General features: G+C 35.2%; 1 long non-coding RNA gene and 1 other non-coding gene across 19 annotated transcripts; both read right to left on the reverse strand.

The window, feature by feature from the left end:
• Positions 1 to 2095: 2095 nt before the first annotated feature.
• On the reverse strand, positions 2096 to 2168 carry TRNAE-CUC. Its single transcript has one exon. It is a non-coding gene; the product is annotated as a tRNA-Glu (tRNA).
• A 1678-nt stretch (positions 2169 to 3846) lies between these two features.
• LOC113319299 lies at positions 3847 to 11961 on the reverse strand. Of its 18 annotated transcripts, none has more exons than XR_003345321.1 (14): positions 11653 to 11961; positions 11409 to 11524; positions 10796 to 11115; positions 10022 to 10075; positions 9316 to 9396; positions 9091 to 9226; positions 8956 to 9016; positions 8353 to 8433; positions 8138 to 8206; positions 6994 to 7064; positions 6660 to 6736; positions 5772 to 6057; positions 4842 to 4974; positions 4335 to 4740 (listed from the first exon to the last, which is right to left on the reverse strand). It is a non-coding gene; the product is annotated as an uncharacterized LOC113319299 (long non-coding RNA). The 18 variants fall into 18 exon arrangements; XR_003345310.1 differs by having other exon boundaries at positions 8349 to 8433; XR_003345313.1 differs by having other exon boundaries at positions 6994 to 7036; positions 8349 to 8433; positions 11653 to 11960.
• Between the last annotated feature and the right edge of the window lie 1283 nt (positions 11962 to 13244).

Raw genomic sequence — 13244 nt, forward strand, 5'->3', positions numbered from 1 at the left:
TTTGGTCTTTTTTTTGATATTTGATCTTTGGTTTTGATCGCACCACTGCAGTTGCTCTGAAGGAGAATCCCAAACAAAAATTAGCAATCATTTGATTGATTCGGTTTAATCTACGGACCCATACCAAAACACTTAAAATTAGTGGCATCAGGATATTAGATGTAACCACATACTTGCAAATCCAACCATAATTACTTATCTTATTAGAATAGAGGTGGGTAATATATACGAAGGATCCAAGCTATTGAACTTGCTAAAATTTATTATATCCATGAAATATCAATATGAAAAAGGCATAGAAACTAACAAAAGACCTGGCTTATAGGAGTCCAGTCCATTATCGCAAATAAGGTAGTCATTGGATGACATCAATTTTAAAAGGTTCGAAAAGGCGAGACAAAGTACAGTTTTTCAGTGGGATCGTACAACACTACCTGAAATGAAGACTGTTACAGCACAATAAAAAATGCTGCTCAAGGGATCGTATGACACTGCCTGGAATGAGGACTGTTACACAGCTCAATAGAAAATACTGCTCATGTTGCCAAAGCAGTAATGATTGGAAGTTCTCTCCATAAAAAATCCTCAAGAATTTGGAACTGGTTACTCGCAATTGAATGTCATGAAAGTGAATCAATATGCACATGATATGTCTGATACAAAGAGAAAATGCTGACGGGAATATTGAAGAAATATTCAGAAACTATTGAAACTCACATTTCTTCCTAGAGTCTACAAAGTGGAGTTGTTGCATTCTTCCTGTCGATAAATATCCTTAACAGAGGAGCTAGTGTCATTTTACCATCAACCCTTCCACATAGCTGGTGAAACTGCAGTCGGCGAGCCACTCCTTCATTCTCCATGCAAACAATACATATATGTTTGCAAACTTCAATATCAAAACCACAATCTGTACTATCTTTCACTTTTTTGGGAAGATTCATGGTAACTATCATTTTGCCCAAAACTGGACCTTGTTGTAAGCCTAATATTAAACTATAATCAAGCAGAGCAGAGCAGTGCAAACAAATTCAGTAAGCAGAATCAACAAATTAACCTAAGTTTCTGAAAGTGGAACTTGTAGTAAGCCATTGAACTATATTAACGGTGAGAGACGCGTTATACCTAACGTGTTCAGTTGTATTCAGATTCATGGTAACTTTCTTCTTGCCAAAAATTGGACCTTGCTGTAAACCGTTAAACTACAATCTTTGAGAGCAGCACCAACAAATTCAGTAAGCAGAATCAATAAATCTACCTAATTACCAAAACTGGACCTTGTCGTATGCCATTGAACTATATTAACAGCGAGAGCAATGCGAGCGAATTCAATAAACAGGATGGTTTACCTAGCATATTTGTTTCGTGCTCCCGTACAAAATGAAAACCAATTTGATACGTTTTTTTTACCTAACGTATTCAGTTGTATGCACACCAACACTACTTTCCATTAACACCAAAGCTTTTGACTTCTCTAGATTCAGCAACTCCAACATTCAATATTCAGTTGTATTCATTAGCTTGACCATATAGGTGACTCTCAATTATCCACCAAGCCAAAATTTTGGGAAAAAACAGAAATTGTACAGAAAAATTAACTAAAACTTTAACACTAACTCATATGAATAAATCCAATTGGAGTGTTTTGTTATTGAGTGCAAGTTTCAAGAGCCTGAAATGGCATTCACTCATAGTGTAACCTACCAGCCACCCACTTAGGAACCATGCTCAGACATGGATTGATACTGAACAGATGTTATTTGTTTGAATTCTTGAATGGATGTAATTTATTCAATCTGATTGATTATTCTTCTCTTGTTCAATTGTATAGTACACCAACGGCACCTAAGTAGAAAGATACGTATGATTCTACTCTTTATGTATCAGATGATCACACAGGCTCAAAGAGTTCTTACCGGTTGATGTTCAGTAAGATATCTTCAGGCATGCTCAGATGCAGTTGGTCGTTCAGGAAGCTCAACCAATCATCATAAAGAATATATGACATTATCTATTAAAATCAATGACATGTAATGCACTTGAGCTAATATTATCTTCGGAAGCATGTAAGGTTTTCAGCCTACTCAACTACCTCTGCCATCTGTGGGAGTCGAACCCACAACTTTATGGTTGAGAACCATGTGCTCTGCCATTTGAGCTAAGACAGCAAGGACCATTTCCTAATGTAAGTTGGAATTTAAAAAAATGACAGTCACGCGCAAATTCTTCATAGACACAAAGGGATTTTAAGAAGAGAGTATATCTTCAGCTTACTCAGTACGCTTCATGAGAAGCATTTCACCTTTGGCAAGTAGAGTAGAGCTCCTGAAAGTTGATCAAACGCTAGCTCCTGAAAGTTGATCAAATGCTATCAACTTTGGACCTTGTATAGCCAAGCAAATGTCAACAATTTGGACCTTGTATGGCCGAGCAAATTTCAAGAATTTTAGATGATTAGCTTGGTTAAAATGTATCACCCCATTGAAATTGTGATCAAGTACTATATAGCTAGAGCTAACTTTGTCATATTTTCGTATGTAATTGCCTCTGTAGGCACCTGTATTCACCAAATTTCCTGAAATCCTTCAACAACTGGTGGATTTCCATGAGCCAGAATGCAAGCATCCACATGCAATTAAAATTCTGAATTAAGTAAAACCATTCCCTGCACGATGAAAATTCTTCATGAGTAAGAAAAAATGTGTCACTGGATTGAAAAAGGCGAAAACATGTTAGGGAACCACAATGCAATTCATAGATCAGACTAACCTTCCACTCATTATGATGCTGACATACTATACCTAGTTATGAATGTGCTCATCATATTACCTGTCCGGAAAGTAGTAGTCATTCTTGCAGCTTCTCTACCTAGTGATCCACTGACGTCCTACAACTTCAACCAACTCATATGTTGTTGTTAATTGTAAAAATTAAAAGTCCACTGACTTTCATTTCAAATGACAAAATAAATAATCGAAATAGTGGAACACCTCATCTAATTGACAATCAAGATATCAGGGCCGGGCCTGAGATTTTTTTGCCCCAAAGCAAACACAAAGTATGTTGCCCCGTTGTGTAAGAAAAACTATAAGATCAACACACAACAGCATAGCATAACTGTATAAGGTTGCTTTTAAGCTTTCTGGCTTCGTTCCAATACTGAAAAGCCAACATACCAATCAACATTTGATCATCGATGATCTTTGGTCTATTAATATTGTAATCAAAATTGAAAACACATGGATGGTGTCCTAATATTCACATAGGAAGGTGAAAAAAGAAGCCCAAAGGCCAAAACGTATAATAATACTCTCTCCGTCCCACTCCTAAGTGACCTATTTGAAATTTGCACAATTTTTAAGGCAAGCAAGGAAAATAGTATTTTTAATCATTTTTTACAATTATACCCTTATGAATAATAACTAGTGAAATTTAAAAATGGTTTATCTCTCAAAATACTCCACGGATGTTCGCAAATTTCATACAATTGAAAAGCATTTTAAAACACCTACGTAACGAATATAAACATGCCTATCAAATTATACATATTTCATATATTATTTATAATTAACTAAAAGGATAATTCCGGAATATCTCATTGTTTAGTGATATAGGTCACTTATCATTGGGACAAAATCTAAAATCAAATAGGTCACTTAGGAGTGGGACGGAGGGAGTAGTTTGTAACCTTGAGTACCTGTAACATGTTGTATCTGTGAGCAAAAATTCCAGATCTTATCATCATTAGAAAGGGTGCTCTATTTCAACATGTGGGCTAAGTAGAAATTGATTTTGAATCAACTAAATCTAATCAAAATCCCTGAAAAGTAGAATGGAGTTGCATGCATCAACAAAATCCCTGAAAAATAGAATTGTAACTGAATCCATATCTATATTACCCTAAACCTACTGTGAGAGATACAGAGATCAATTTTTTACAAAAGAAAATACATTCGCTAACAACCCACTGAAGTTGGTTTCCAGTCAATTGGAAGATTACTTTGATAGTTGCCATGTTAGATACTACAGAACATTCCTATTTTGTTGCCCCCTAAGCTTGCTGCCCCTAAGTGGAGCTTTCCCTGCTTCCCTTTCGGGGCCGGCCCTGCAGATATGCTACAATCACCCATCCTTGTGCGTAAAAACTGTATGACTGATGCAAAGGCGTTTTAAAATGTAGATGTCAATCAAATCTTAGAAAAAGTGGAGATTATAAAAAGCAAATTAGTAAGATCGATACTTGTGCATACCGAACTTCTAAAGTTTCATTTCCATTTTTTTTTTTTTTTTGTGTGATCAATTAACTATTGACTTGGATAAATTGACACCTGTAATTACACAGTAAGGATGAATAATAGATGTATGTCAATAGGGCGGAGATACAGTACATGTATATTTCATCTCCAGCTTCAAGTCCATAACATCTAAAATGTTAACGTGATCAGCAAACATGAATTCAAGAATTCATATCCTTTGGACAGATGAGCATGGTCCAACAGTCTGCAAACTATTTATAAACTCACAAAATGAATCACAGTTTCAGATTTTCAACTCACTCAATATGGAGTAGCCTGTGTTATTGTCCTAATTTAGATTGAGTGTACAAAATGGTGTTAACTACAACATTATCATGGTAGTTCTTACCATAAATCTCCACTGCAATCGACTTCAATTCCAACTATAGACACGTTCAGTATGAACCTGTACATGTTCTCCTGATATGCGGGCTTCCTGGACAATCTGCAAAATAAGGCTTAATGATGAGATAGAATAATTGAACATGAGCAAGAATTCCGATAAGGTAACGAAAAATAAAAACGCTCTGGCAACAGCCAGCATACCTCTAACAACATCTGTGAAGTAACGTTTCTTATGGAACTCCCCTGTCCATATTGTATTGGTATTATCTGTTTGTTAGTCTTGGCCGTACTGCTGTCCATAATGCTAATCCAGTTAAGACATTCTCATACTGATCTGGTTTAATTAGTGAGAAAAACCAAATAACAGTCTTATCATTAGGAAGATAGAAGTTAAAACAGTATAAAAACTGATACAACCTAAACAACCAAAGACATAATGTTAGGCGAAGATAAGCCATACCCTGAACCGGTTATTCAAATATGTGTTGTTGCTATTTCCAAGGAAGGAGTATTTTACAGGGATGAATTCATCAGTATCCTCTTTGGATTCTGTAATACGACCTGATCTAGGTATTTTCAATAATTATTATGATTTCTACGTATGAGTGATATGGTGTTTTAGTAGTTTTACATCTCGGTAGCTAATTAATCACTGGATTACGGGAGGACCTCTTGGTATCTACTATTAAAAACAGATGCAGCTAACACATCTGCAACCTAAATTATTTTCTATATGTCAAGAGAGATTATTTGGACAATAAATATCGATGGTGAGAAGAACTGACCACAGTGTCATTATCTTGTTCTGTATAGTCTCTCTTAATGGAAGTATAGGAGCTTTTTCAATTTTCATCTACTCATATGGTCTAGGGAGTAGGGACAGGAGAAAGATTCACATGTCATGAAGAGACTCACCAAAGAGAGTCTGGGAGAGGTCCATGCCAAATCTTTAAGTTCCATTTTTTAAAAAGATGCCTGGAGCAGAAGGTGAAGATCTACTTCAGATTCTTACTTGCATCAATGGACTCATGTACCTTATTTTTGAATAGCTGAGAGCAGGTTATGAAGATATGAAGGTTATCATTTTATATTTATAGCAAATTGAAGGTTATGAAGATATATTATATGTACCTTGTTTTCAAATAGCTGAAAGTAGGTTATGATGATCTACTAAACAGCTGCGTGGACTCGGCTTCCCGGATTTTGATCTCGTCTTGTAGCTCAGAACTCAGAAAAGCTTCTCTGACTTTACACTTCAACCTCTTCACATAAATTATCCATATCTAATTTGAACTTCTCGCGCGACTCTCGAAGGGACCTAGTCTCCTTGGTTTGATGATGCTCAATGGTGATGCAGAAATTATTCTTGTGCCCAATGGTAATATACATTTATCAGTAATCCCACCAACTTAGTTCCCTGATTAAAAAAAAAAACACCACCAAAAAATCATTAAAAGAATGAATTTGCTGAAGAAGCTAGTTATCTCTTTGTGAGTAGGTTACAACGAAGCTACTTGTGCCTATTAAGAATTTTGAGCTTTGGCTATGATCTTCTCAAAAAATGGAATGATCTTCCCAACGAAGCTAGTTATGTATAAAATGGAATGATGTTCTATGGATGGTCCAAAATGAAAGTAAAATCATGTAGTCTAACATTTGATCTAGGACTTTGTTCTCCTCCAGTCTTATGACTTCCTCCATCTCCTTCTAATGACTAATGAACTTGTCAATGCTCTTTCCATGCTTACTTAATCCCCTGATATAATCACAGTTTAACGTTGAGTGAAAAAAAATACAAAAAAGAAAAGAAATTGACCTAAAAACCCTAATTTAAGTTTGTGTATGCTAATTCCAGAAGAGATTCATGTTTAAGTTTACAGTGGCATTTGCATGTACTTGAAGTCCCTCAAGAAACAACGAAAATTTGAATATCTAACAATTCGGAAATAGTCTAATTAATCATACAGTCAAAATCTCTGAATATTGTAGAGAAACATATATCATGGACTACGAACTGACCATTTGGTACACTTTAAATGATTCTTAACCTCGACTCATTTTGCAATTCTGTCAAACCGAACTTCAAATTTGTTAACCTAACCATTCGAGAGCAAAAAAATAAAGAGGCAAGCATTATCAATTGCAGAGGATTTCAATGGCTTTTGGAAAACAACATGCCTTATAATCTTAGTGACAATGAATTCCTAAAAGCTGAAAGGGTAACAAACTACCACATAGTGGTCCTAGTTTCTCTTTAGATTCATCATTGAATCAGTAAAACGAAGTACCACAATGTCATGTTGACCGAGCAGTTAATTACAATAAGCACATAATTTAAGCTTAAACTCCTTACCTTTGCCCATTCCATGTCAACCGAATCCCCCACACCATGGTTTCTAATTAAAAAATTACAATAGGTCCCGGCTGTATTACCATTGAAGTGGATACATTTGCAATTCAGATAACAACAAAAAAGGCAGCGGCAAGAACACAATCGTCAAGTGGTTTTTGAAAGCACCTATATTATTTACAGAAATTACTCATGAAACATCAGAGAAATAACTTACCAATGTATAATACACCACCTTGTGTTGCTTGTAAGCCATGTGAATTGACGTGGTTTTTATGACAGAAACTGGGTCTGGGTGGTGGAGGTGGTGCCAAAAAAGTGAAAAGCTGGTTGTTCAATGAAAACCAAAACTGACTATAGTGTATGGACTATGAACTTAGGTTGGCTTCCTTGTTAGATAAAGACTGTTGCTTTCTTAAGTTGCGACATAGGAAATTTACTATATATATATGTCTTGAATTTGTTCAATTTGTTCTTGCTATGTTTGAATTTAGATGATTAATTTTTATTGTTCTCTTTCTCTCCACTTCTTTTTAGATGTTTTCCAAACTTCTAACACTATCAACTTAGATTGTACACATCATATCTCATATGCCATTACATATGCTTATCGCATTTCCTACATTTACTATCAATTTAGATAACATTAATGAAGGATGTAATCTACTAATTATGACATTTGGTTGCAATGAATGGGATATTTAGAGACAGAAGTTCAATTGACGTACTACTGGAAAGATATAATGGGTCACTTTGAAAACAATACACGGGCATGAAGATTTCAATTCCGATTCAAGCAAAGACAATGAAAACTCCCTTGTTTTAAACACCAATCTTTTTGGGTGAGTTAAGATTATAGGTGATCCATGATGTCCACCTCTACACCACATACTCCTATATATATCATATATATGTAGCAAATCAACAAATAAGTAAAGAATTTGCATCCAAGTTTAGAGGCTCTAACAGACTCTATATGCCAATGAAAAGCAAAAAATACTAAAATAGTTAAGGATATAAAACTTATTATCTGAAGCTGTAAATAGATCTAGCGAAACCCACAATTAGTATTAACTTCAAAATTTATCATAAATAGTTTGAGTTCATATTGAAAGAAAAAAACTTAAACAATATTCCACATTTTTACCTTAATTTAGTAGCATTATCTTTCAGCTTCACAAAGACTTGACGACATGGATGCATGCTTTAACTGTTCCTGCAGCAGATTGACAGTGCAGGAAAACATACCAAAGCATTACAAACCTGATATGAAACTAAATCAGGCTTCTTTTGAACACATTGGTTGTTGAAATTTGAGGAACAAATTGAAAAGATTAGGTGTGCCCTTTAAGTCTCACCTACCAAAAGGGACCCTAAAATCAATCCTCCGTATGTTTAGCTACGGAGTGAGAGCTTTCTTGAATGCTTCTGATACCTCTAAATCTAGACCACCAAAAATAATTTAAGATCAGATTTGAACAACCACTGTGATTAACATCTTACTAAATAATTAATCGCCAAATACGTATTCCAGTAAAAACAAAAACCAATTGGAAACTTAAAACACTTACATCTATACATCCATATTTAGCCATAACCTCATAAAGATTCATAGTTCCACCAATATTATTAACAAAATAATGTCTCGGGTTTACAATAGTCTTTCCAACATCCTCAAGCTCTTACAAAGTTTTTTTTTGCAATACACCGAAGTCATCAAAGCTCTTAATATTTACTGAATATTGAGGTATACTTTTACACTGATGGTTATACTTGAGAAAAATCCAGCTTAGTTATACACAAAAGATGGTACCCTACTATCCTTAGGCAGTTGTGGTGACAGACTAAAAACGAATGACAGTTTAAGGTAGCTTACTTATTTCCATATCGAGAAAGATTTAACTATTTCCAGTAGCGACTTTAGCAGACGTCATACAGAATTTTGCTCCAACTGAAGTAACATACCTAAGAGGTTGACCTATGAGAGGTCGAACAATCTTTCTTTTTCTTTTTTCCGCTGGCCATCCTGCAATGGTATGAAATGTAAGTAATTAATAAATAAATTATTGGTAATACATGTGAGCTTATGTATTCGCTTACTTGTATCGGAGATTGCATTCCAGCATCTTTTGTTTGTACACCTTGCTCATTGACTCATTGACAACAGCATTATCTTGTTCTTGTACTTTTTCCGTTTCTCTTTTTGCCGGCGTTTTCTTTGTCCCAAGGATCTTGCCTATAAATCATTAACGTAAAAATTAGATGTTGTTGTTGATAAATGTTTGTCTGGACAGAATATTGTTGCACTTGTGAATTTTAATTTACCGAAGATATCGTTTTTCTGACTTCTTTACTGGAGTTTCAGCCTTTTCTCTGCTTCGGCGTTGCTGCTGGGATAGTTGCATCCTTTCATGTGAATTTAAGAAGGTGAGTGACCAATAACTATGTTATTAAAAATTAGATAAAGTGATATGAAAATATAGTTGAATACAATAATACTTTAGCTCTTTCTATAGCAAATTGATTAGTTTCTGGTGATATTTGCTGAGGTTGCCTATATTGTAATCCTTCTTCCTCTCTTTACGTCTTTTTTTTTCTTGTCTTTCTAAGAACTTTCTTATGACATGCAGGGCAGGCTAAATAACACCAACCAATTCAATGAGTATTTTGGTTTTGGTCGCGTTTCACATGAAAACATTAGCAGTCTGGATACATGGGTGGAACATTAAAAGGCAGGCTAGCGTTCTTAATTAGTTGGATCATAGTAGCCGTATTAGCCGGAGCTTACAGCCCCTTATATTTTTTAGGGATTAATATCTAGCATTAAAGTTAGCCGTTTTTAATTTGGAAATCAAATTAGATCAAGAAATCTAATTATATTTTAGTACTTGGTCGCGCCAAGCCTAAGGTTAGCATTGATCATGTCATGCTATTATTAGATTTTTATTTTTATTGCTTTGTTTTCAACGGAATTGCAGGCCATATTTGTTTGATGAGCAATTCGTGAGAATTATCAAAACTTATCACTTACATAGAGTTATATAAGCCGACTCCTGAATCCGTGAAATGACAACTATGCAATCACCTGCCAAGAAAAACAAAAAAAAAAACACATCAAATAGCCAGTAAAAGGCAAGCGCAATCGAATATCTCGACTGCATTGGAGAAACGCTGAATAAAAGACCCAATTGATTGAACTTCATATGCCTAACTCTGCAAACTCTTGCACACTCCAGCATTTTTTTCACCACTGTTTTTTTCAGTTTTTCCTTTACATTAAGTGCACACACACACAGGCCAAGATATCATATAGGCCTGGACGTAGAAACAGGCCAAGATATTCCTCGTAAAAAATAAAACCCTGGTTAGTGACTTAGCAAAGTTCAAGATGGATCCCTCAAAATACACTAACTCTACAGAATTTATGAAAGGTTAGACAAATATAAACTCTACATATAGTGGGATCAATCTCCCAAAATGTATTACCTTTGCATAATTTATAAAACCCAATAGTATTACCTTTGAACTAAGTCTATATAATAATATTAGATGGCAATTTGAAATCGCTCCAAATACATGTAAAATAGACTGGGCAACATCCAAATTTTATACGGGCATTGTGCCGTGAAATTTAGACATGCAAGACCAAGCCAACAAAGTTGAGTTATCTCCTATGCATTTCACCGGCAAAACAATAACATTGATGTGTAAATTTTTAAAATCCTATAAGAAGTGATTGCTTGAGATAAAATCTGAAGTGCAGTGTGAAGAAATATAGGTGATGTACCAAGTATACGCCACTTACCTTGTTTTTCTAAATCACTTGAGAGCCAGGAACCTCAATCTTGGTTCTCAATTACTGCATGAAGTACGGTTTAAACGCATTAACGGATTGAATCTCTTAGCGTGCACTTGGAAGAGACGTGGCATTTAACAAAGCACCTCAATCTCACCACGAATGTCCCCAATCCTTAACTCTCCTACATTAGTTTTCTATATAGAATATCGTTAGCCATATAGCAAAACCATAAAGATTTTTGCTGTGAAAAGAATAAACTGGTAAAAGTGAGGAATGAGGATTATGGTAATAGACTTGCGTGTTCCATTGCTGTGTACAATTAGTTCCTGCAAGTAAGAGTAGACACACCAAAAATAACATAATCCCTGGATCAATAGAATGATAACGGTACTTGATAAAATAAAATATGTCATTCTAGCAATTTAGCCATTTAGAAATCATATGATTTACCAAATATTTTCTCATCAAATTTACCATTGAGATCCAATGCCAAGTGCCAACTATGCTTAACCAACAACTATGAAAATAAAATCTTCATGAAGTGGGGAAACTAACTTTACTGTCACTCGTTATTGACTATTCTAGGGTACAATTAATAGCTTCACATAAAAATTAATACCTAGCTTGTCGGTCTTCAATTCCTTTGCCACTGTGGGGAGTCGAGAAACCCAGCAAAATTGTGTAGAAAGATGTGAAATTTTTACGAAGATCACTCTCGGATTATAGGGTTGATGGCTTCAAAATCGAAACAAACAGGATTATGAGATTAGAGCAGGGTTATGGATTGAATCAGAGCAAAAAAATAAAAAGAAAGAGAAACGAAGAAAACTAAAGATAAAATTATAGGGGTTCTATATATTTACCTTTTCTCTGCTATCCCTCTTCATCGCCTTTCTGATTCGACTTTGCCCCATAAATCATAAAATCAAGCTGCAGCTAGAACATAGAGAACACAGAAGCAAAGACAATCAATAAAAAGAAAAAAGAACCCATGTTCACTCAAATATTAGATCAACATCTTTTCTATATATAACAAACCCCCTGAAACAATGAATATTAATGAATATTGATTGATCAAGAAAGAACTTAGCTACATTCAGAAATTGATTTAATAAACTACTAGGGGGTTAGTCGACCAGTGAGTTGGAGGGAGTTTAATGTATTTTGAATCTTGGGGATTTTGAGGGAGTGTAAGAGAGTATTGGGAGTTTGAGAGAGTTTGGTGTGTTGAGTGTAGGGAGTTTGAGAGACTTTCCCAAAATCTTTACTTTTTTGAGAGATTTGGAGTGAGTCAAAAATACACTATAAACTCCCTAGAACTCCCAGAAAAAAAAAAACTCCATATCATTCTAATTTTTACCACTAACAGGGAGTTTAAGAGTTTCTTTCAAACTCCCCCACGACTAACGGGGTTTTCTAGGGAGCTGGGGAGACTCTTCTAAACTCTCCCACGACTAACGGGGGTTTTAAGAGACTCCCTCAAACTCCCTCACGACTAACGGGAAAAAACACAACTACACCCAACTCCCCCAACTCCCTTGAGGACTAACACCCTGGTACACATACAAACATAAAATATGAACTACATATAAACATGATTCCATTAGCTACATTCAGAAATCAAAACACATTAGTTCATATTTGAAGGGGAAATATAAACTTACTCCAAGTCTACGGTTTTTTCGGACAACCACTGCAAGAATTACAATCAACCCATAACAATATATATTAGTTCTTGTATCAATTTGTACATTTAAACTCGAAGAGTTGCAATCTATCTGCGAAGGCCTTCCTTCCATAGTCGAACTTGATTGATTCTCTAAAGCCTGCAAAATCCTAGGACTTTTAGGCTTTGATCAATTAGATATACCAAATATACAATGAAAAAATCGAATTAAGCTTACCCTAAGATTTTTATTGATCAAATAAAAAGCTTACCTTGATAAAACCCTAGGATTTCACGAATAGCTTCTACTTCAAATTATATGATCTTCAACTAAAAACAATCACGAATACTTTCTATTGATTACATCTCGTAATTCAAATTGATTCTGGTTTTGATTAGGTTTGCCTGGGGTCTGAGAAGAGAGAATTCGTAAAAGGGGCAAGGTGGCGCACAAAGAAGAATTTTTTTGTTTATATTTTTATGGATAGACGACACCCAGAAGTTTTTTAATCTCTACTCTTTCATTTTCATCGATTAGGAAAATCGTTAAAATGTCTGCCTATCATCTCTCGTAATTGAACACGGGTTAGTCGTGGGAGAGTTCGAGAGATTTTAATGTATTTAGATTTTCTCCTGTTAGTCCTGAGGGAGTTTGAGGTAGTCTCTCCAAATCTCCTTTAGTCGTGGGGGAGTTTAGAGGAGTCTCCTAAACTCTCTAGAAAACACATGTTAGTCGCTGGGGAGTTTAAAAAAAGCTCTTGAACTCCCTGTTAGTCATAAAACCCTACA

The sequence above is a fragment of the Papaver somniferum genome, chromosome 10, assembly GCF_003573695.1.
Source record: "Papaver somniferum cultivar HN1 chromosome 10, ASM357369v1, whole genome shotgun sequence".
NCBI classification, from domain to species: Eukaryota; Viridiplantae; Streptophyta; class Magnoliopsida; order Ranunculales; family Papaveraceae; genus Papaver; species Papaver somniferum.